Genomic DNA, 25,026 nt, shown 5'->3' with positions numbered 1-25,026 from the left:
ATCAAACAACGGCATCACAGAAATATATCACTCATAAAAGTTGTCCTTCTGTTATTAATATAGAGCTTGTTATTGAATTTATAATAGGCTAAATAGCTCTGCAACAACTTTTTTATTTCCCTGTCAACCCATGTCACGATGGAATCTCTGGCTATCATTATATAATTTTCTGGTTAAAAATATGTTGTAAATTAGTAATGTATTAGAGCAATAACAAATAAAAATGTTTGCCTATGCAAAAAAGACCCCAATGCCGCCCAAAAATACAGCTCATTATGAAAAGTATTGCAAGATGGAATTGTCATTGTACCCTCCCAAACACCCTTATGTTGTATACTAAAAAGTGCACAACAATGCACTTCAGTGACAGGAAGTGACACTCTTTTGGCTTAAGTGCTTGGTTTGCTTGGGCCTCCACAAACCAATTTTTTTTACCTCTGATCATTAATGAGATTGATGAGGGTGTTGGCGGTGGAGAATGCATGTGCTGGTCCAAACTGCTGGTAACTGATTCTGGACTGCTTGTTGTTGTTTTATGGGATGGTTTCAGATTTAAATAACTCGCATGAACTCACTGCAATTGATGTAACAGGGAGTAGGTGCCTAGATGGTTATTGTCCCTACCTCTCCTATTTTTCCTCACAAAGGGTACAGATGCCTTCCCAAATGTTGTCAGGACTTGGGTAAAAATAATTCCACACACAAGAGGTAGCTTTTTTGGTCTTCTACCCAGGCATGACAATGACCTATTTAACACAGGCAATAACTGCAGCCACTGGTGGTTGACTAAAGCTAGGTACACACCGGCAGATATTTTTGGTCGGCCCGACAATTAGGCCGATTATTCGCCTAGAAGGGGCTTACGATATCTGTAATACACAGTTCATTCATAGCAGTGAAAAATTGGACAATTTAGTTATTTATTGTTCAAAATCGACCACTTAAAAAAATCTTTATTACACACTACATGATTTTTCTACTTGGGGCATGGATCATGGATGTGTTTTTGGGCAAAAAGGTTAGCTTAAAGAAAAAGGGAGCTGATTTTTTTAGCCCAGGTGGAAGGTAATCTTACCTTATTTCTGCAGCGGGGTACACTGGTATTCAACAGGGAATAACATCGGGTATAGAGTAGGATCTTGATCCGAGGCACCAACAGGCTAAAGCTTTGACTGTCCCAGGATGCCTTGCACCGCCTCCTCTACAACCCCGCTCCATGCACAGGAGCTCAGTTTGTAAGTTGGTGCCCTGCAGGCAGGTCACTAACAGGAAGGGCTTCTCCAGCAGTCCTGAAAAAAGCTTTTATGAAGAAAAATAGAAGACTTCAAGGGCTGCAGCATTGGTACTGAGTGCTAGATGTCATTCTGACATCTTATCCTGCAGCTCCATCACCTCCCCCAGTGGCGCTGTATACTTCCGCGCCCTGGTTGCCGGGTACTTACAGCGGAGGGGCTCCGGTCTACATTAGGGCACACACACTCGCCACTGCTCTCTGGGATCACGTGGCCGCACCAAGGGAGGAGGTAAGAGGGTCCCCCAGGTGGGACCCGTTGCAAATCGCGATCTGCCGCGAACGTTTGGGGGGTGGACCGCGCGCGCTGGTGTGGACACTGTGTTAGTACAGGGACCCCACTAGACCACCAGGGCAGTGGCACAGTTCGGTTTCTATAAAAAACAAACAAACGTTTTATTATGGCCCACAGTACCCGATGGTGAAGTCCAGCAAGGGGATAAGGCTCTGACCGGTAGCCCCAGCCCCAGGTGCCATTTACTGCAAATGTTCCCGCCCTTGGGCTGCTCCTCTCTGTCTCCCTCACTCCCTGTCAGCATTTGGGCGCCATTCCTCACATGCTGTGCTGATTCTGGGATTGCTGGGCAGCGTCTCCTCTGTAAAGCTGCCTGCATCCAGCGCAGTGCATTTACAGGACACTTAAGTATTCTACATGTCTTTAGACAGCGTTAGTTAAGAAAGAGTGCATACATCAGGGATACTTAGTACAAGTAACATCCAGTTTTACTGTGCATTGTAATATCTATATTACCATATAGCATTACTCTAGACCAGTTACTTAGTATTGCTAGTCCAGTTCAGTTTTATTATTGTTTGTGATAATTCCTGCATTGTACATGTGACTGAGTGTGTGCCAGTAGCTGCTGTGTGATCTCTATTCCGTGTATCCCACAGGTATTGCTATCCCTATAGTCTATACCCTGAGGGGGCTATGTGCGTCAGGGTCCTACAGATATAGTGTTTCACAGGATATACTTGTTTGGTATCTTTCTCTGTGAGTTACAGTCACCGCAAACCTCTTAAATTCCCTATTTTGTGCTCTGCTTGCAGTCACACTGTAAGGTTTTTTTTTGTCAGGTATTCTGTCTGCTTTAATTGTACTTTTCTCTGACGTCCTAGTGGATGCTGGGGACTCCGTAAGGACCATGGGGAATAGACGGCTCCGCAGGAGACTGGGCACATCTAAGAAAGATTTAGGACTATCTGGTGTGCACTGGCTCCTCCACCTATGACCCGCCTCCAAGCCCCAGTTAGATTTCTGTGCCCGGCTGAGCTGGATGCACACTAGGGGCTCTCCTGAGCTCCTAGAAGAAAGTATAGTTTAGGTTTTTTATTTTCAGTGAGACCTGCTGGCAACAGGCTCACTGCAACGAGGGACTAAGGGGAGAAGAAGCGAACCTACCTAAGTGGTGGTAGCTTGGGCTTCTTAGGCTACTGGACACCATTAGCTCCAGAGGGATCGAACACAGGACCCGACCTCGTCGTCCGTTCCCGGAGCCGCGCCGCCGTCCCCCTTACAGAGCCAGAAACAAGAAGGTGGTCCGGAAAATCGGCGGCTGAAGACTTCTGTCTTCTCCAAGGTAGCGCACAGCACTGCAGCTGTGCGCCATTGCTCCTCATGCACACCACACACTGCGGTCACTGATGGGTGCAGGGCGCTGGGGGGGGGGTGCCCTGAGCAGCAATAATAACACCTTGGCTGGCAAAACTAACACCATATATAGCCCCAGAGGCTATATAGGTGTATATTAACCCCTGCCAGAAACGTTAAAATAGCGGGAGAAAGCCTGCCGAAAAAGGGGCGGAGCCAACTCCCTCAGCACACTGGCGCCATTATTCCCTCACAGCTTCGCTGGAAGGAAGCTCCCTGGCTCTCCCCTGCAGTCCTGCACTACAGAAAGGGTAAAAAAGAGAGGGGGGGCACAATTTAGGCGCAGTATATATATATTATAGGCAGCTATAGGGGAAAACACTCTGTATAGTGATATCCCTGTGTTATATAGCGCCCTGGTGTGTGCTGGCATACTCTCCCTCTGTCTCCCCAAAGGGCTTTGTGGGGTCCTGTCCTCTGTAAGAGCATTCCCTGTGTGTCTGCTGTGTGTCGGTACTGCTGTGTCGACATGTATGATGAGGATAATGATGTGGAGGCGGAGCAAATGCCTGTGAATGTGATGTCACCCCCTGCGGGGTCGACACCAGTGTGGATGGACTTATGGAAGGAATTACGTGACAGTGTCAGCTCCTTACATAAAAGGTTTGACGACATAGGACAGCCGGCTACTCAGCTTGTGCCTGTCCAAGCGTCTCAAATGTCATCAGGGGCTATAAAACGCCCGCTACCTCAGATGACAGATACAGATGTCGACACGGATACCGACTCCAGTGTCGACGATGATGAGACGAGTGTACCCTCCAATAGATCCACCCGTTATATAATTGAGGCTATGAAAAATGTTTTACACATTTCTGATGATACCCCAGGTACCACAAAAAAGGGTATTATGTTTGGTGAGAAAAAACTACCAGTAGTTTTTCCTGCATCTGACGAATTAAATGAGGTGTGTGAGGAAGCGTGGACTTCCCCAGATAAGAAATTGATCATTTCTAAACGGTTAATGGCTGCGTACCCTTTCCCGCCAGAGGATAGGTCACGCTGGGAAACACCCCCTAGGGTAGATAAAGCATTGACACGCTTATCAAAGAAGGTGGCACTACCGTCTCCGGATACGGCCGCCCTAAAAGAACCTGCTGATAGAAAGCTGGAAAGTACCCTAAAAGCTATATACACACACACTGGCATTATATTGAGACCCGCTATTGCATCAGCTTGGATGTGCAGTGCTGCTGCTGCGTGGTCAGACTGCCTGTCGGAAAACATTGATACCATGGATAGGGACAATATTTTGCTAACGATTGACCATATAAAAGACGCGGTCTTATACATGCGTGATGCACAGAGGGATATTTGCCGGCTGGCATCAAAAATAAGCGCTATGTCCATTGCCGCCAGACGGGGGTTATGGACTAGGCAATGGTCAGGTGATGCCGACTCCAAGCGGCACATGGAAGTTTTACCCTATAAAGGGGTGGAACTTTTTGGGGAAGGTCTTTCAGACCTCGTTTCCACAGCTACTGCTGGGAAATCGACTTTTTTGCCACAGGCTACCCCACAGCAAAAGAAAGCACCGTATTATCAGGTGCAGTCCTTTCGGCCCCAGAAAAATAAGCGGGCTAGAGGCTCATCCTTTCTGCCGAGGGGCAGAGGAAGGGGGAAAAAGCTGCAGCACACAGCTAGTTCCCAGGAGCAGAAGTCCTCCCCTGCATCCGGTAAGTCCACAGCATGACGCTGGGGCTGCTCAGGCGGAATCGGGAACGGTGGGGGCACGTCTCAGGTTTTTCAGCACACAGTGGGCTCTCTCACAAGTGGATCCCTCGGTCCTTCAAGTAGTATCTCAGGGGTACAGGCTGGAATTCGAGACGTCTCCCCCCCCCCCCCCCGCCGTTTCCTAAAATCTGCCTTGCTGGCAACTCCCTCTGCCAGGGAGGCGGTGTTGGTGGCTATTCAAAAACTGTATTCACAGAAAGTGATCGTCAAGGTACCCCTCCTTCAGCAAGGAAAGGGTTACTACTCCACAATGTTTGTGGTACCGAAACCGGACGGTTCAGTGAGACCCATCTTAAATTTAAAAACCTTGAACACTTATATCAAAAGGTTCAAGTTCAAGATGGAATCGCTCAGGGCGGTTATTGCGAGCCTGGAGGAGGGGGATTACATGGTATCCCTGGACATCAAGGATGCGTACCTGCATGTCCCCATTTACCCTCCGCACCAGGAGTACCTCAGATTTGTGGTACAGGACTGTCACTATCAGTTCCAGACGCTGCCGTTCGGGTTATCCACGGCACCGAGGGTCTTTACCAAGGTAATGGCCGAAATGATGATACTCCTTCGCAAGAAGGGAGTTTTAATTATCCCGTACTTGGACGATCTCCTGATAAAGGCGAGGTCCAAAGAACAGTTGATAGTGGGGGTGGCACTTTCTCAGGAAGTGCTACAACAGCACGGCTGGATTCTAAACATTCCAAAGTCACAGCTGGTCCCGACGACACGTCTTCTGTTCCTGGGAATGATTCTGGACACAGACCAGAAAAGAGTGTTTCTTCCACTGGAAAAAGCCGAGGAATTGTCATCTCTGGTCAGAGACATTCTAAAACCAGGAAAAGTGTCGGTACATCAATGCACACGAGTCCTGGGGAAAATGGTAGCTTCGTACGAAGCAATTCCATTCGGAAGGTTCCACGCAAGGACGTTCCAGTGGGACCTGTTGGACAAATGGTCCGGGTCCCATCTCCAGATGCAACAGCGGATAACCCTATCGGCCAGAACCAGGGTGTCGCTGCTGTGGTGGCTGCAGAGGGCTCATCTACTAGAGGGCCGCAGATTCGGAATACAGGACTGGGTCCTGGTGACCACGGATGCCAGCCTTCGGGGCTGGGGGGCAGTCACAAAGGGAAGAAATTTCCAAGGACTGTGGTCAAATCAGGAGATTTCTCCACATAAATATCCTGGAGCTAAGGGCCATTTACAATGCCCTAAGCCAGGCAAGACCCCTGCTTCAAAACCAGCCGGTACTGATCCAGTCAGACAACATCACGGCGGTCGCCCATGTAAACAGACAGGGCGGCACGAGAAGCAGGATGGCGATGGCAGAAGCCACAAGGATTCTCCGATGGGCAGAGAATCATGTGTTAGCACTGACGGCAGTGTTCATTCCGGGAGTGGACAACTGGGAAGCAGACTTCCTCAGCAGGCACGACCTCCACCCGGGAGAATGGGGACTTCATCCAGAAGTCTTCCAAATGCTGGTCAACCGGTGGGAAAAACCACAGGTAGACATGATGGCGTCCCGCCTCAACAAGAAGTTGAAAAGATATTGCGCCCGGTCAAGAGACCCTCAGGCGATAGCGGTGGACGCTCTAGTGACACCATGGGTGTACCAGTCGGTTTATGTGTTTCCTCCTCTACCTCTCATACCCAAGGTACTGAGAATAATAAGAAGGCGAGGAGTGAAAACCATACTCGTGGTTCCGGATTGGCCAAGAAGAGCTTGGTACCCGGAACTTCAAGAGATGCTTACAGAGGACCCTTGGCCTCTGCCGCTCAGACAAGACCTGCTGCAGCAGGGACCCTGTCTGTTCCAAGACTTACCGCGGCTGCGTTTGACGGCATGGCGGTTGAACACCGGATCCTGAAGGAAAAGGGTATTCCGGAGGAAATCATCCCTACCCTGATCAAAGCCAGGAAGGATGTTACCGCAAGACATTATCACCGCATTTGGCGAAAATATGTTGCTTGGTGTGAGGCCATGAAGGCCCCGACGGAGGAATTTCAACTGGGTCGATTCCTGCACTTCCTGCAAGCAGGGGTGACGTTGGGCCTCAAATTGGGGTCCATAAAGGTCCAGATTCCGGCTCTGTCGATTTTCTTCCAAAAAGAACTGGCTTCACTGCCCGAAGTTCAGACTTTTGTCAAAGGAGTACTGCATATTCAGCCTCCTTTTGTGCCCCCAGTGGCACCTTGGGTTCTCAATGTGGTTTTGGCATTCCTGAAATCACATTGGTTCGAACCACTTAAGACTGTGGATTTAAAATATCTCACGTGGAAAGTGGTCATGCTGTTGGCCTTGGCGTCGGCCAGGCGGGTTTCAGAATTGGCGGCTTTGTCTTGTAAAAGCCCTTATCTGATTTTCCATATGTATAGGGCAGAATTGAGGACTCGTCCTCAGTTTCTCCCAAAGGTGGTCTCAGCTTTTCACTTGAACCAACCTATTGTGGTGCCTGCGGCTACTAGGGACTTGGAGGATTCCAAGTTGCTGGACGTAGTCAGGGCCCTAAAAATTTATATTTCCAGGACGGCTGGAGTCAGAAAGACTGACTCGCTGTTTATCCTGTATGCACCCACCAAGCTGGGTGCTCCTGCTTCTAAGCAGTCTATTGCGCGCTGGATTTGTAGCACTATTCAGCTGGCGCATTCTGCGGTAGGCTTACCGCAGCCTAAATCTGTAAAAGCCCATTCCACACGGAAGGTGGGCTCATCTTGGGCGGCTGCCCGAGGGGTCTCGGCTTTACAACTTTGCCGAGCAGCTACTTGGTCGGGGGCAAACACGTATGCAAAATTCTACAAATTTGATACCCTGGCTGAGGAGGACCTGGAATTCTTTCATTCAGTGCTGCAGAGTCATCCGCACTCTCCCGCCCGTTTGGGAGCTTTGGTATAATCCCCATGGTCCTTACGGAGTCCCCAGCATCCACTAGGACGTCAGAGAAAATAAGATTTTACTCACCGGTAAATCTATTTCTCGTAGTCCGTAGTGGATGCTGGGCGCCCATCCCAAGTGCGGATTGTCTGCAATACCTGTACATAGTTATTGTTACAAAAATCGGGTTTTGTTGTGAGCCATCTCTTCAGAGGCTCCATTTGTTATCATACTGTTAACCGGGGTTCCTATCACGTGTTATATGGTGTGATTGGTGTGGCTGGTATGAGTCTTACCCGGGATTCAAAAATCCTTCCTTATTGTGTCAGCTCTTCCGGGCACAGTTCCTAACTGAGGCTTGGAGGAGGGTCATAGGGGGAGGAGCCAGTGCACACCAGATAGTCCTAAATCTTTCTTAGATGTGCCCAGTCTCCTGCGGAGCCGTCTATTCCCCATGGTCCTTACGGAGTCCCCAGCATCCACTACGGACTACGAGAAATAGATTTACCGGTGAGTAAAATCTTATTTTTTTCACCCTAGGGGTACGGTTACAAATAATGTCTGCTAAACAGGGTGAGGTCTCCAGGGCTGATCCTGCACCAGGCAGTGCTGACGCCACGGATGGTCCTGAGGAAAATGTAGCAGCCGAGGGTTCAGGTACTGGGGTCTCTGCACCCCTAGGTCAGTCGGCAGTACCAGGGGCAGATCAAGTCCCGCCGTGGGCTACCTTCTCTAATTTACTGACTACGCTGGAAACTAGACTTGCGCCCCCTGTGGGACCTCCTGTGCCATTACAGCCACATATTGTCCCTGCAGTTAATCCGTCATGGACAGATACTCTGTCTTCTCAGTTACAGCAATTAAATCAGTTTCTGGTTAAACAAAATACTAACCCTCGCCCGCCTAAGACCAAGGGGTCATCTAAAAGGGCCATTACTTCCTCACAATCCACACATGTCCCGGATACTTCATCCGATGAAGATGGCGCTTACACTGACCTCTATGACACTGATGCAGATGCTTCCGATGGGGAATCTCTGACACAAGTCGATGTTCCTGACCTTCTTGAGGCCATCAGGCTCATTCTTCAAATTGAGGATGACGAAGAGCCTCCTACTACCTCTAAGAAACCAGATAAATTTAAACGTCAGAAGGTTACTGAATTGCTCTTACCACATTCTGACCACCTGGTTGACATACGTCAGGAATCCTGGGAATACCCAGGAACAAAATTTTCACTGTCTAAAAAGATGCTAGCTCGTTATCCTCTCGCTGCAGAGCGAAGTAAAATTTGGGAAACACCGCCGCCGGTGTACTCTCAAGTCGCACGTCTGGTGGTGTCCTCGGCTTTGCCTGTCACTACCGTCACCTCACTAAAGGAACCGACGGAGGGTTGCTTGAAGTCCATTTACACTCGTGCAGGGGCTGTGCATAGACCCACTATAGCAGCTGCCTGGGCAGCGAAAGCTATTGAATCCTGTGTTAAGGAAGTTGAAGCTGAACTACCTTCTAATTTTTCTGATAATGCCAGACAGTGTCTTTCTTACATTATTACAGCCTCTCATTACATTCAAGAGGCGGCATCTGATGCAGGTGTCCTGGCGGCCAAGGCTTCTACTACGTCCATTCTGGCTTGCCGGATTCTCTGGTTGCGGTCCTGGTCTGTTGACCTGGACTCTAAAAAGACCTTTAAGGGAAACATACTTTTTGGGGAAGACCTCAACAAGATTGTTGCTGATTTGGTATCGGCTAAGACTGCTTGTCTACCTAGTACTACTCCTTCGGCTCCGAAGGCTAATAGTACTTCCTTTCGTTCCTTTCGGCCTCCAGGTAAAGCAAAGGGTCAGGTGTACCCAAAACAGACACGCTCTTCCTAAACATGCCTGGGCTGCCCGTCAGCCTGCTTCCAAATCAGATAAGCCTGCAGCACTACGGGGCGGGCCTCCCCCTGGGGGATCCCAGGGTAGGAGGCCGACTTCTACGGTTTGCTACGGTGTGATTACAGACCACTTCGGACGCCTGGGTAAGGGAAGTCGTCACTCACGGTTACGACATCTCTTTCATGAAATGTCCCCCTCATCAGTTTTGCTCAACAAACATCCTTTTGGATCAGGTAAAAGCAAAGACTGGTGGTGCAATCTCACCTGGATACAGGAGTGATAGTGCCGGTGCCTCTGGCTCAGAGGGGCAGGGGGTACTATTCCACACTGTTCCTAGTCCCGAAACCAAATGAGTCCTCCCGGCCCATTCTTAACCTCAAGTCTTTGAACAAATTTGTGAAGGTTTTTAAGTTCCGTATGGAAACTCTTTGTTCTATTGTTCTGGCCTTGGAGCCCAAGGACTATATGATATCCCTGGACATACAGGATGCTTACCTACATATCCCTATTGCCATTTCGCATCAGCAACCTGCGGTTTGCTATTGGTAACCTACATTACCAATTTGAGGCCTTACCTTTTGGTCTGACCACAGCTCCACAAATTATCACCAAGGTCATGGCGGTTATGACAGCTCTCCTCCGCTGTCGTGGCATCAGGATCCTACCATATCTGGACGATTTGTTGATCCTGGCAACCTCATCAGAGGTTCTCCTTCGTCATCTGGAACTGACGGCCCAAGTCCTACAAGCCCACGGGTGGCTCATCAACTGGAAGAAATTCTCCCTGGTCCCTGCTCAGTGCATGGTGCACCTGGAAGCGTTGCTGGGCACACACAAACAGTGGTTGTTTTTGTCTCCGGACAAGGTCCTGAAACTTTAGGACAAAATAAGACACTTCCTCTCTCGCCCACGTGTGTCGATATACTCGGCGATGCAAGTACTAGGCTTCATGGTGTAGGCTTTTGACATGTTAGAGTACACTCAATTTCACTCCTGCTCTCTCCAGAAGTTAATTCTCTCCAAATGGGACGGCCTACCCCACCGGATCAGGACACACATGATCTCCCTAACTCCGGAGGTTCGCCTGTCCTGGTGGCTCCAGGATCAGCGATTGAACATGGGTCGTCCCTTCTGAATCTCCAACTGGGTCCTTCTGACATGGGATGCCAGTCTGAGGGGTTGGGGCACGGTATTGAAGCAACACTCTCTTCAGGGTCGGTGGACCAGGGAGGAGTCTCTCCTCCCGATAAACATTCTGGAACTGCGGGCAGTGTTCAATGCACTGACACCAACCCTGCCTTAGGTACAGAACAGGCCTGTTCAAGTACAGTCGGACAACACCACCACTGTGGCATACATAAATCATCAAGGCGGCACTCAAAGCCGCATGGCAATGACGGAAGTGTCAAGGATACTTCAGTGGGCAGAACGCCATCTGCCAGCCATATCGGCAGTGTTCATTCCAGGAGTCCTCAACTGGGAAGCGGACTTCTTCAGTCATCAGGACGTACATGCCAGAGAGTGGAGCCTTCATCCAGAAGTGTTTCAACTAGTGGACAAGTGGGGCCTACCAGATGTAGACCTGATGGCGTCTCGACACAATCACGAGGTTCTGGTCTTCGGAGCAAGAACAAGGGATCCTCAAGCAGAGTTCGTGGACGCACTGGCAATTCCATGGAACTTTCGGCAGCCGTATGTGTTCCCTCCGCTGTCACTCCTGCCCAGGGTAATAAGGAAGTTCAAGCAAGAAGGAGGAATATTACTTCTAGTCGCTCCAGCGCCACGGGCCACCCAGACGGCGTTGGTTCTCGACCTACAGGGTCTCTCAATAGAGCGTCCTCTTCTGCTTCCACAACGCCAAGACCTCCTCGTTCAGGGCCCCTGTGTCTACCAGGATTTGGCCCGGCTGGCTTTGACGGCGTGGCTCCTGAAGCTTCCATCCTGAGGGCCAAAGATTTTTCTGAGGCAGTTTTTAAACGATGTTGAAAGCCCGTAAGCCAGCTTCGGCTCGGATTTATTATAGGGTCTTGAATTCTTATTTAACATGGTGTGCTAAGAATTTCGATGCTTTCAAATTCAGTACTGCCAATCTTTTGGCTTTTCTACAACAGGGCCTGGACTTAGGCTTGCGTCTGGCCTCTCTCAAGGTTCATATTTCTGCCTTGTCTATTTGGTTTCAGAGAAAGATTGCGACTTTGCCTGATGTTCATACCTTCACTCAGGGTGTTCTGAGAATTCAACCTCCCTACGTTCCTCCTGTGGCTCTTTGGGATTTGTCGGTTGTTCTGGACGCCTTACAAGAGGCTCCTTTTGAACCCCTTGTGTCAGTTGACCTTAAATGTCTTGCGCTTAAGGTCTTATTTTTGCTGGCTATTGCCTCTGCTAGACTGGTTTCAGATTTCAGGGACGTGCAGTCAGGGGAGGCAGTGCCTCCCCTGTCAGTAATGAGTAAAATAATACAAAGAATATACTTATGACACATGTGACAGTGACTCCAGAAACTGTGTCGGTAGCGTCTAGTTTCCTGCCCCCCTTCCCCCGTGTGTCTCCTACTGATCCCGCAGATAGTGGGGTCAGGTCACTGCACCCCCCCACTCAGGCTTGCCGCCGATCAGTGGGAGCAGTGTCCATGGAGGGAACAACAGCAGCCGGGAGCTACAGGGAGCAGGTGAGATTGTTGTGTAACTTAGCGAGCGAGTACCTTTCATTACCAACCTGCCCCCCTGCTCTGCACGACTGCTCCCATCCTGCCCCCTGTGATCCGCACTGCTGCTACCATCCTGCCCCCTGTGATCCGCACCGCTGCTCCCATCCTGCCCCCTGTGATCCGCACCATTGCTCCTAACCTGCCCCGCATCACTGCTCCCTTCCTGCTCCGCACCACTGCTCCCATCCTACCCCCTCCTGCTCCACACCACTGCTCCCATCCGGCCCCCTCCTGCTCCGCACCATTGCTCCCAACCTCCCCCCCCCACACTCCGCATCATTGCTCCCAACCTGCCCCGCACCACTGCTCCCTTCCTGCGCCCTCCTGCTTCGCACCACTGCCCCCCATCCTACCCCCTCCTGCTCCGCACCACTGCTCCCATCCTGCTCCACACCACTGCTCCCATCCTGCCCCCTCCTGCTCCGCATCACTGCTCCCATCCTGCCCCCTCCTGCTTCGCACCACTGCTCCCATCCTACCCCCTCCTGCTCCGCATCACTGCTCCCAACCTGCCCTCCCTACTCCGCACCACTGCTCCCATTCTGCCCCCTCCTACTCTGCACCACTGCTCCCATTCTGCCCCCTGTGTTCCGCACCACTTCTCCTATCCTGCTCCCTGTGCTCCCATCCTGCCCTCCCTACTCCGCAACACTGCTCTCATCCTGCCCCCCTGCTCCGCACCACTGCTCCCATTCTGCCCCCTCCTGCCCTGCTCCCATCCTGCCCCCCCCCACTCCGCACCACTGCTCCCAACCTGCCCCGCACCACTGCTCCCTTCTTGCCCCCTCCTGCTCCGCACCACTGCTCCCATCCTGCCCCCTCCTGTTCCGCACCACTGCTCCCATCCTGCCCTCCTTGCTCTGCATCATCGGCAGGACTCAGCAAACATTATGGCTGCAGTGCCTCACCAGACACTGACCTCACCGCACGCCACTGTCAGATTTAGGTGCCTTGTCCTGTCAGTCACCTTACCTGATTTTTCACCGTGACCGGGCGGTTCTTCGGACCCGCTTTGGTTATCTGCCTAAGGTGGTGTCTTCTTTCCACCTTAACCAAGAAATTGTGGTTCCGGCATTTACCTCTCCAGGTTTGTCTTCCAAAGAAAAGTCTTTGGATGTGGTACAGACTCTCTGTATTTATGTGAAAAAAACTGAGTCAGTTCGGAAATCTGACTCTCTTAGGGAAATTTACTAAGCTCCCGAATTTGACCGAGATGGTGTTTTTTCTTCAAAGTGTCATCTCGGGAATTTACTAAACTCAAATCACGGCAGTGATGAGTGCATTCATATTTTTATTACGGCTGTGTAGTAAAAATACGAATGAATACACCATCGGTCAAACGCGGCTGTTTAGATCTAGAACTCAGTCATTTACTAAGCATTCGTATTTGAAATCTCTACCGTGAAAATGGATTTGCGGCCGGGAAAAATTACTAATCGTACAAAAAGCCTAAAAAAAAGTAGACCTGCTTTTGAGAAGCGTGTTTACATGTGTTGTCAATTCTACATTAGTCACACCTGACTTTTTGGACCTTTAAAGGGGCCCAAGCACATTTTTCACCACTCTCAATCTGAAATGGCTGCTACTGTGTGTAGTACTGCTGTCTTGTTTGCTGGGGGATACCTGACACTGCTCCATGAGGCTACAATAAACCCTGGCCAGGAAACTCAACAGGGTAAGCAGGTTGTACATGTTCCGCATAGGCTAGCCTTGGCTTGTTTTTTTTTAGGGACTTTAAACGATATCAAATTTGCTGATGACCATGTTATACAGATGCTCAGACTAAATGTAATTAATTTTTTCACTCTGTATGACCTTGTCAAACTGACCCTAGACCCTGAGACAGTACGCTCTCGCTCTGTCTCAGGCCTGCACAAACTCCTGCCTGTGTTGCACTTTATGGCTACCGGCAGCTTCCAGCCTGTGACTGGCAATGTAATTAGTATCTCACAGGCCACCTTTTAAAAATAGTTAATTCAGGTGAGTTAAAACATACATACACGTCTATGTCTAAGTGGTGCTTCTGTAATGTAAGAGAAACAGTATTGTATTGATTACAGGTCATGACACTCACCTTTAATTTTTGAAGGGCCACTCAGGTTTTGGATGTCTTGGATGGCTACATAGATGCCTCTCTCTGTTCCCTACCCAGGAGTCGCAGTGGTATGCAGTCAGGGTAGCTTTATCTGATCTTACGGCCATGGACAATGTGCTGGGTGACATAGCTTAGACACATGTTGAGCTGAGGACACCTAGGGGCAGGCAATATATTTCTAACAATCCACATCTGGCCCAAGACACTAATGTGCATGTGGAGCTAATTAAACAATACACATATTGCGTGTTCACAATTTATTAATTTAAACACACAACTTTTTGAGACCAATCTAAAAGAAAAAACACTGTAATGGTCAATATATTCTGACCGAACATTATTAATGTTTTTTTTTGTGTGCTGGGTGCTGAGGATTGTGCTGGATCATTGGTGCGGGTTCGACTTGAGCGTCGGACTGGGGAATGAACTGGGGTGTGGCTTGGTGTCGTTGTCCCAGAACTAGATGTGGCATGGTGTGATGCCAACACACTAAGGCTTTGGCTTAGATTGTTCAAGCTTGCTGTGAGCTGAGTGTTAGCGGCAGTGTTGTTAGCTATCATGCGTGAGAGGTTGTCGTTGATCATTTGGTTGTGTTGTATTATCTGTATAAGTGATTGTTGCTGCCGCTGCTGATCATCCAAGATGCGTTGGAGGTTTGACTGCATTTGGGTGTTGTCTGCCCTCATCTGTTCCATGGAGTTAGCGATTCGGCCCACCTGCACTATAAGTCTGCCTGAGTTGCGACTCAGTCTAGGCAAATGATGGGGCAGACTTGCCAGGTATTGGCTGTGGGTGTTGAGGTTTGCGCAGTATTGCGCCTGTTGTGACGACCAACGGCTCCAAAACTCAGGGCCCATTTGTGTGTCAACTTGTGTTGTGCTTAATTGGGGGCTGTGGGGTGGTTGGGGTATGTCCTGCGGCGTGGTTGTCTGAGTCGGATCGATGGGCTGCAGGTGGAGTGTGAAGGTCTCCTGGTCACGTTCCTGCTGGGCATCCTCGGTGATGATGCCTGGGTCTGTATGGGGTTGAAGATAGCCACTATTTAGTAAATATGTAGCATTGGTCTTACTATAGCTTTACCTCAACATGCATTACTTCTTAATATTAATGTTGAAATTGCTAAATAGATTGTGGCATAAACTTAACTATGTTGCTCACCTTTTTTTAAAAATATGTGGCTTCTAACGTTCACTACTCATTTTTTTTTTTTTTGTTAAAGGGGGAATAGTAGGATTCTGAGCCATAATTACTGTTTAAACACGAAGAACTCTAACAAATACAAAGTACTACATTTACATATTGGGTATGAAGCTTCCTTTGGAACAACACACACAATACAATAAATGTGTTGGCCAATACACTAATACATTGTTCAAGGCAGTCAGTGGTCTGCCAAAATAGAAAAAAAATATAGTGGCCTAAAATGTACACATTAACAATGGATGAAAAAGTATTAAGGTGCCCTATGTTTAGAAGTGGTGTTGTTGGCCATGCAAAACAATTGGATGAGACTTAACATTTCTGTTGTTTTTTTACTTCAACAATTATGTTTCAAAAAAGTGTTGATATGGCCTACATCCCATCTGACAAATATCCATCTAAAAATACCTTAACACCATCTGCTTGTTGTTGTTGATTATTGCAAGGATGACTGGTCATTAGTGCATTATAATTTTCGATGTACTAACAGTGGGGCAGATGTATAAACCTGGAGAAGGCATAAGGAAGTGAAAAACCAGTGATATGTGCAAGGTGAGAAAGGCACAAGGCAAACAGATCCAATATGTACATTAACAGTTGTGTTTATTTTGTACTGCTGCCTTTATCACCTTGGACATATGTGTTTTTTCACTTCCTTATGCCTTCTCCAGGTTAATAAATCAACAACACTGTTGTTTACTTATTTACACGTAATTGTTATGTTTACTCACCAGACAACTGAGGGGATTGTGGATCCTCACTTTGGGGGCTGGCCAATAGAGCTAGTGGTGGCACGGCCGACACTGCGGAGATGCGCCGTTGGGGTGGTGATGCTGGTGCTGGAGCCTCAAGACGGCGTCTCTTGGGTGGCCTCGTTGCCACAGTAACCGAGCCCTGTGATGGGCGCCTTAGTGTCGGTGGATTTGCGGAAGAAGAACCTGTGTGATAAGATAATCATTAAAATTTTGTGTTTCTATGTGTTTGCAGAATATGTGTATACAGTTAAATCTTACCGGCAGTGCCACCATCTGCATCTCTTGGCAGTGTTGGCTGTGCTGCTTCTCTGGCGTACTGTAGAAATATGAAGAATGTCCTTATGAACATACTATTTTGGTGATATGTTTTTACAAATTAATTATTGTGATGTAAACATATGTGGTACCTGATGAGAATTAAACTAAACGATGCTTATGCATTTCTGCCTGACGTCATTGGGTGCGTAATCTTTAAATTAGCATAAATTATGGAAAAAATACAATACACAAAGGCGCATAATGCAAACAATTATACTACTTAAAAACAAAACGTCGTAGCTTGACACAACCACAATATTGCACGCTAAGGACCCAATTTTGGATAATAAAAATAAAACACTAGTCAAAAATATCTTGTAAAAATTGGAAACATCACAACCAAATATGCAATCTAAAACACATCAAGCACACAAAGGGCAACCCATAACAACACACAATATTCATAAATGATATGAAATGTATTTACAAAAAACCTTTGTTTGAAATTAAAAAAATTAAAAGCATGAAAACACACCTACAAACATTTACTTTTGACTTCCAACACCAGAAAAACTCAAAGGAAACCAGTAATAATTAAAAAATAAAAAATACAAACAGTACATCAGGCCTGGCCAACCTGTGGCTCTCCAGGTGTAGTGAAACTACACATCCCAGCATGCCCTGCCACAGTTTTAGCTTTCAGTGTGAGCTGAGTGTTAGCGGCAGTGTTGTTAGCTATCATGCGTGAGAGGTTGTCGTTGATCATTTGGTTGTGTTGTATTATCTGTATAAGTGATTGTTGCTGCCGCTGCTGATCATCCAAGATGCGTTGGAGGTTTGACTGCATTTGGGTGTTGTCTGCCCTCATCTGTTCCATGGAGTTAGCGATTCGGCCCACCTGCACTATAAGTCTGCCTGAGTTGCGACTCAGTCTAGGCAAATGATGGGGCAGACTTGCCAGGTATTGGCTGTGGGTGTTGAGGCTTGCGCAGTATTGCGCCTGTTGTGACGACCAACGGCTCCAAAACTCAGGGCCCATTTGTGTGTAAACTTGTGTTGTGCTTAATTGGGGGCTGTGGGATGTTTGGGGTGGTTGGGGTATGTCCTGCGGCGTGGTTGTCTGAGTCGGATCGATGGGCTGCAGGTGGAGTGTGAAGGTCTCCTGGTCACGTTCCTGCTGGGCATCCTCGGTGATGATGCCTGGGTCTGTATGGGGTTGAAGACAGTGACGTGCGGTGGGGTGAGGCAGGTGAGGCAGAGCCTTTCTTGTCATACTTACGTTTGTGCCAGAGTTTTGACTGCATAAAGTATATGAAAATTACAAAGAATATGTTTGAAATATGTTATTTGCATTATTCTAATAATTGTTATAGCCAAAACTCTGGAGTAAAAAGTCTATGGCAGGTGAGGCCGTGCCTCCTCTGCCTATATTTCCTGCACATCTCTGATCAAAACTCGCCAAATTTCCAGGAGTTTATACTGCTGCACCTGTGTATAATGCCCAGATGTACATTTTGGCTCATATATTGCATGTAAATCTGGCTCTTGTGCCAGCCAGTGCCTCCTGAGCTATTTAACTCACCGCACGCCCCTGGTTGAAGATAGCCACTATTTAGTAAATATGTAGCATTGGTCTTACTATAGCTTTACCTCAACATGCATTACTTCTTAATATTAATGTTGAAATTGCTAAATAGATTGTGGCATAAACTTAACTATGTTGCTTACCTTTTTTTAAAAATATGTGGCTTCTAACGTTCACTACTCATTTTTTTTTTTTTTTTTGTTAAAGGGGGAATAGTAGGATTCTGAGCCATAATTACTGTTTAAACACGAAGAACTCTAACAAATACAAAGTACTACATTTACATATTGGGTATGAAGCTTCCTTTGGAACAACACACACAATACAATAAATGTGTTGGCCAATACACTAATACATTGTTCAAGGCAGTCAGTGGTCTGCCAAAATAGAAAAAAAATATAGTGGCCTAAAATGTACACATTAACAATGGATGAAAAAGTATTAAGGTGCCCTATGTTTAGAAGTGGTGTTGTTGGCCATGCAAAACAATTGGATGAGACTTAACATTTCTGTTGTTTTTTTACTTCAACAATTATGTTTCAAAAATGTGTTGATATGGCCTACATCCCATCTGACAAATATCCATCTAAAAATACCTTAACACCATCTGCTTGTTGTTGTTGATTATTGCAAGGATGACTGGTCATTAGTGCATTATAATTTTTTATGTACTAACAGTGGGGCAGATGTATAAACCTGGAGAAGGCATAAGGAAGTGAAAAACCAGTGATATGTGCAAGGTGAGAAAGGCACAAGGCAAACAGATCCAATATGTACATTAACAGTTGTGTTTATTTTGTACTGCTGCCTTTATCACCTTGGACATATCAGTGTTTTTTCACTTCCTTATGCCTTCTCCAGGTTAATAAATCAACAACACTGTTGTTTACTTATTTACACGTAATTGTTATGTTTACTCACCAGACAACTGAGGGGATTGTGGATCCTCACTTTGGGGGCTGGCCAATAGAACTAATGGTGGCACGGCCGACACTGCGGAGATGCGCCGTTGGGGTGGTGATGCTGGTGCTGGAGCAGGAGCCTCAAGACGGCGTCTCTTGGGTGGCCTCGTTGCCACAGTAACCGAGCCCTGTGATGGGCGCCTTAGTATCGGTGGTTTTGCCGAAGAAGAATCTGTGTGATAAGATAATCATTAAAATTTTGTGTTTCTATGTGTTTGCAGAATATGTGTATACAGTTAAATCTTACCGGCAGTGCCACCATCTGCATCTCTTGGCAGTGTTGGCTGTGGCCTGGCTGTGCTCCTTTTCTGGCGTACTGTAGAAATATGAAGAATGTCCTTATGAACATACTATTTTGGTGATATGTTTTTACAAATTCATTATTGTGATGTAAACATATGTGGTACCTGATGATAATTAAACTAAACGATGCTTATGCATTTCTGCCTGACGTCATTGGGTGCGTAATCTTTAAATTAGCATAAATCATGGAAAAAATACAATACACAAAGGCGCATAATGCAAACAATTATACTACTTAAAAACAAAACGTCGTAGCTTGACACAACCACAATATTGCACGCTAAGGACCCAATTTTGGATAATAAAAATAAAACACTAGTCAAAAATATTTTGTAAAAATTGGAAACATCACAACCAAATATGCAATCTAAAACACATCAAGCACACAAAGGGCAACCGATAACAACACACAATATTCATAAATGATATGAAATGTATTTACAAAAAACCTTTGTTTGAAATTAAAAAAAATGAAAAGCATGCAAACACACCTACAAACATTTACTTTTGACTTCCAACACCAGAAAAGCTCAAAGGAAACCAGTAATAATAATAAAAAAAAAAAAATACAAACAGTACATCAGGCCTGGCCAACCTGTGGCTCTCCAGATGTAGTGAAACTACACATCCCAGCATGCCCTGCCACAGTTTTAGCATTCCCGAATAGCAAAACTGTGGCAAGGCATGATGGGACTTGTAGTTTCACAACAGCTGGAGAGCCACAGGTTGGCCAGGCCAGCACTACATCACCAACAGATTAGAAGAATGAACAAACTGACAACCACAATTAGCTAGAAGACATTTCAGACAACTAAGGACAAAGCACACATGCTTAAATTGTTTATAAAAAAACACAAATAACTCACCATCCTGCCTTGGCCGATCCGAATCCCGGACATAAGTGGCACCAACCACTTCTTGAGGAATGAGTGCACGCACAGGCTCCTCCCAATCGCGGTAAAATGCACGGAAGGGGGGTCCACCCCCGGTTTGGCGGGCCGATTTAGCCTCCTTGGCCATCTTCGCCTTGACACGGCGCTTTATGTCGTAAAAACGCTTACGGCACGTGTCCTCGGTCCGCCTCACCACACCCTCACTATTCACAGCCGCAATGACCTTCCCCCACAGAACGCTCTTCCTGCGTGACGACACCTTTGCAGCATCATGACCAAACAACTGCCGATGATGCCTCATCAGCTCCCGCACCAAAGCCATATTTTCAGCATAGCTAAATTTGACATTGCGGCCAGTCTTTGTAGTGGTGCGTGGCTGCGGAGCCACAACACCATCACTATCACTGGAGGCCGCAGCAGCAGCCACCCCCTCCACCTCACTAACCTCCTCCCTCTCACTCACCTCCTCCACCTCACTCACCTCCTCCCTCTCACTCACCTCCTCCACCTCACTCACCTCTGACTGGGACATAATCAGGACAAACAACAAATAACACTGAGAAAAAAAAACAATAAACACACTCCTCCACTACCACTACACAACACACACCACACACTCACTCACTCACAAACAAACAATGACAATAGACGTTAAATAAAAAACTATGACAAAAAAGTAAACAAACTTTTAAATAACTACACAACAAGTATGACAAGACTACTTACACACACAGTACAGCACTCAACAATCGCAAAAAAGCTCCTCAAATCCTCCACAAACTCCAAACAACTCTCCAACTCCTAACACACCTCCCTCTAACCATAATCATACCCATACATATATCTAATCATACCCAGGAACGACAGCCGTGTCGTTGGATCCAACTGTGATTTTGGCAAATTTAGGAGCCAACCGTGTTGTTGTAGAATCGTCCGTGAAAGAGCAACATTCTTCAATTGCTCCTTGGAACTCGCCTTTATGAGGAGATCATCCAAGTACGGGATAATTGTGATTCCCTGCTTGCGCAGGAGAACCATCATTTCCGCCATTACTTTGGTGAAAATCCTCTGAGCCGTGGACAGACCAAACGGCAACGTCTGAAATTGGTAATGACAATCCTGCACAGCAAATCTCAGGTAAGCCTATGTGGAGGATATATGGGGACATGTAAGTAGGCATCTTTTATGTCGATCGACACCATAAAATCCCCCTCCTCCAGACTGGAGATCACTGCTCGTAGAGACTCCATCTTGAACTTGAATTTTTTCAGAAAGAAATTGTGGGATTTTAGGTTTAGAATTGGTCTGACTGAGCCATCCGGCTTCGGGACCACGAACAGGCTCGAATAAAAACCTTCCCCCTGTTGAGACGGGGGTACCGTGACAAATCACTTGATTTTGACACAAGTTTAGTATCGCAGCGCTTACTATCTCCCTTTCTGGAAGAGAAGCTGGCAAGGCCGATTTGAAAAATCGGTGAGGGGGCACGTCTTGAAACTCTAACTTGTACCCTTGGGATGGTCTACTATCCAAGGATCCAGGTCTGAGTGCACCCAGACCTGACTGAAGAGTTTGAGACGTGCCCCCACTGGAGCGGACTCCCGCAGAGGAGCCCCAGCGTCATGCGGTGGATTTGGCAGAAGCCGGAGAGGACTTCTGCTCCTGGGAACTTGCCACATCCTGTGACCTTTTTCCCAGTCCTCTTCCCCTCGCAGCAAGGAAGGAGGACCCACGTCCTTTTTTTAATTTATTGGGCCGAAAGGACTGCATCTGATAGTGAGGCGATTTCTTCTGCTGTGCAGGGACATAAAGTAAAAATGAAGACGTACCCGCGGTTGCCATAGACACCAGGCCAGTGAGGCCGTCGCCAAACAAGACCCTACCGTTAAACGGAAGAGACTCCATCGCCTTCTTAGAGTCAGCATCAGCATTCTATTGATGTATCCACAGCGCTCTCCTTACTGAGACCGCCATGGCATTGGCTCTTGAACCCAAAAGGCCAATATCCCTTACAGCTTCTTTTAAATATGCTGCAGCGTCCCTGATGTGACCCAGAATCAAAAGCACACTATCTCTGTCTAGGGAATATACCTCAGATGACAAGTTATCTGCCCACCGTTCAATAGCGCTACTCACCCATGCCACAGCAACGGCAGGCCTGAGTAGCGACCCCGTAGTGCCATAAATAGATTTCAGTGTATTTTCCTGCTTACGATCCGCAGGATCCTTTAGGGCTGCCTTGTCAGGAGACGGAAGCGCCACCTTTTTGGATAGACGCGATAAAGCTTTGTCTACCGTGGGGATTGACGCCCACCTTTCCCTGTCCCCGGATGGGAACGGATATGCCACTGGAATTCTTTTCGGAACATGTATCCTTTTGTCAGGATTTTTCAAAAAGTGCGTTCAGCTCATGAGAGGGAAGAAACGTTACCTTAGGTTTCTTTCCTTTATACACACAGACCCTAGTATCAGGAACAGCGGGGTCCTCAGTGATATGTAAAACATCTTTTATTGCCACAATCATGTACTGAATACTCTTAGCCAGTTTTGGATGTAATCTGGCATCACTATAGTCGACACTGGATTCAGAGTCTGTGTCGGTATCTGTATCTGCTATCTGGGTAAACGGCCGTTTCTGTGACCCCGAAGGAACCTGGGCCTGTGACAAAGCATCTTCCATGGATTTCCTCCATGTCTGGTTCTTAGACTCAGATTTATCAAATCTCTTAGCTAATTTAGTCACATTTGCGTTTAAAACACTTAACATATTCACCCAATCATCTGTCGACACTGCCACTCTCACAGAATTGTCTGTCCCCACTCCAGCCTCCTCCTGGGAAGAGCATTCAGCCTCAGACATGTCGACACACACACACGTACCGACACATCCACACTGGGGCTATAGGAGACAGACCCACACTAAAGCCTGTCAGAGAGACACAGAGAGAATACTGCCAGCTCACACCCAGCGCCTATCCCGGTACTGAGGCCAGTAATAAGACTGCCCAGACCTGCTAGCGCTTTTTTATAAACAATAAATTACCAAATTTTCAGCACCCCCCCATTTTGCACCCTGTTACTTGGATAGCGTGGAGGTCAGGGCCAGCGTCTCTGCAGCCTTCTGTGAAGAGAAAAAATGGCGCTGGTCAAAGCCGTGCGGGCTAAGCCTCGCCCACTACATGGCACGCTTCCGTCCCGCTCAAAATCTTTATACTGGCGGGGGTCCCTTAACTAGTGCCTGGGCACTGTTAACTTCTATGCCAGTGCTGTCTGAGGTCTCACCATGCTGCCCAGGGCACCCCCCCCCCTGCGCCCTGCACCCTGCAGTGCCGTGATATGTGTGGGAGCATGGCGCGCTGCGCGGTACCTCAGTCGCATCTTCTGCCGTCACTGAAGTCTTCTGTTCTTCTTATTCTCACCCGGCTTCAATCTTCTGGCTCTGTGAGGGGCGATGACGGCGCGGCTCCGGGAAGAAGCAGCTAGGCGTACCAAGTGATCGAACCCTCTGAAGCTAATGGTGTCCAGTAGCCTAAGAAGCAGGGCCCTTGAACTCTTAAGACGTAGCTCTGCTTCTCTCCCCTCAGTCCCACGATGCAGGGAGCCTGTTGCCAGCAGGTCTCCCTGAAAATAAAAAACCTAAAACAGTATTTTCCTGTGAAACTCGAGAGCTCCTCAGTGTGCATCCAGTCTCACTGGGCACAGAATCTAACTGGAGTCTGGAGGAGGGGCATAGAGGGAGGAGCCAGTTCACACCCATTCAAAGTCTTATAGTGTGCCTATGTCTCCTGCGGATCCCGTCTATACCCCATGGTTCTTGTAGCATCCCCAGCATCCTCTAGGACGTATGAGAAAAAACGCAGGCGTGCCAGCTAAAAACGCAGGAGTGGCTGGAGAAACGGGGGAGTGGCTGGCTGAACGCAGGGCGTGTTTGTGACGTCAAACCAGGAACTAAACGGACCGAGCTGATCGCAATCTAGGAGTAGGTCTGGAGCTACTCAGAAACTGCTAAGAATTATTTAGTAGCAGTTTTGCTAATCTTTCGTTCGCTATTCTGCTAAGCTAAGATACACTCCCAGAGGGCGGCGGCCAACTCTGAATGAGGGCCCATGAGCAAACTTCATAAGCAAGATAACATAAATGTAAAATGCATGTTGTAGGGTGGGGTTTGTACTTATGAATTCACATCATTAACATATTAATGCATAACATACAATAACAAACACACCTTACGCACATGTTATTTGGGTCAAAATATTTTAGAATAAAAAGCATGTACTAAACAATATGTACTCATTTGTGTCTATGCTAAAGAAACAATGGTTTGGAAACCAGACTAGTGTTTTTTATACTGAGAAAAAAAAAAGTGCTATGGAACAACAGTAATCAGCACGCCCACAAACAGTAATATACCCACCCAAGAAAACAAACCATATTTGAATGTGTACTCACAGTGTATTTTAAGGTCAATCACCACAAAAGTGTTATTTGAAACATGGTGATGAGTAAATTTCCAAAAAGTACTTATCAACACTATGTGCATAATGTACATAAACATAAGCGGGGACATATTATACCATTTAATAAGCAACATTTAACATCTAAAACATATGGTATTATTACACTCCTACAACACTAATAGGACCACTTCAATTACTCCAACAAATGGACATTTGGGGTATCAGAATATAAAAAAAATTGCAAAACAAATTTGTATTCACTTACATGAAAAGAGGTTTGAAGGTTTGTAAAATGTTGGCACGAGCAGTCCACAGAAACCTCGGAGGCAGTCGGTTGAACAGACACCAGAATGTTGGCACGAGCACTCCCCACAGTGGTCGGT

At 47.3% G+C, this 25,026-nt stretch overlaps 1 long non-coding RNA gene across 1 annotated transcript; it reads right to left on the bottom strand.

The window, feature by feature from the left end:
• Window positions 1–14,522: 14,522 nt before the first annotated feature.
• On the bottom strand, window positions 14,523–16,502 carry LOC134894936 (uncharacterized). The gene is made up of 3 exons (XR_010171848.1): window positions 16,444–16,502; window positions 16,162–16,368; window positions 14,523–15,245 (listed from the first exon to the last, which is right to left on the bottom strand). It is a non-coding gene; the product is annotated as an uncharacterized LOC134894936 (long non-coding RNA).
• Window positions 16,503–25,026: the final 8,524 nt, after the last annotated feature.

This window comes from Pseudophryne corroboree, chromosome 1 (genome assembly GCF_028390025.1).
Source record: "Pseudophryne corroboree isolate aPseCor3 chromosome 1, aPseCor3.hap2, whole genome shotgun sequence".
Classification (NCBI taxonomy): domain Eukaryota; kingdom Metazoa; phylum Chordata; class Amphibia; order Anura; family Myobatrachidae; genus Pseudophryne; species Pseudophryne corroboree.
The sequence above is the reverse complement of the archived record's forward strand: the minus strand, read 5'-3'. Positions and strand labels throughout refer to the sequence as shown.